Source organism: Meriones unguiculatus, chromosome 17 (assembly GCF_030254825.1).
Source record: "Meriones unguiculatus strain TT.TT164.6M chromosome 17, Bangor_MerUng_6.1, whole genome shotgun sequence".
Lineage (NCBI taxonomy): Eukaryota > Metazoa > Chordata > Mammalia > Rodentia > Muridae > Meriones > Meriones unguiculatus.
The window spans coordinates 19261438-19262153 of record NC_083364.1 but is presented as its reverse complement, the minus strand read 5'-3'; positions in this window follow the sequence as shown (position 1 = coordinate 19262153).

Here is a 716-nt window from a genome sequence, read left to right as displayed (position 1 = left end):
TGGGCAAAAGACTAATTCACAATTTTTTAAAAATTAAAAATAAAACTATATACAACAAACTATACTATACAGAAATAGAGTGAATGTTTAACTCTCTGGAGGAATTTTGAATGAGCCCTTGACTGCTTTCTATATTTTTTGAATGCCTATCAAGGTACAGGAAAGAATTTTACACCCTTGCAATTGAATATGTGCTGGATAGTTTTACGTCAACTTGACATGAACTAAAGTCATCTGAGAAGAGCAAAGTTCAAGTTAGAAAATGCTTCCATAAGATTGGGTCCTAGGTAAACCTCGTGGGCATTTTCTTAAATAGTCATTCAGAGCTGACAGCTATGCTTAGTGTGGGTGGATCCACACTTTCACTGATGGTCTTCTTGGAACATGGAGTTAGCCTGGCCTCGCTGCCTTGTATCCTTGTATCCTGGCAATCACAACAGTATTGATCTTGGCAGTTGCCACTACATTCTTTTTCTGATAAATGCATTTTAAGTCTGATTGCTCTCAATAAAATTGTCACAGTCTCAGTCATGCAGTGGCCCCTCCAACCCAAGCCTGTCTTAATTTCTCACCTGCCATATCAGGTAACTTTGGTAAGGTAAGTAAGTATGAATGCTTATAGGTGACACTTGAAAGCAGACCTGAAAAGTGGGGATAAAAAAAAAAAGATATGCAAGTATCTCCCCCACCACTAAGCTGAGCAAATGTGTGATGGA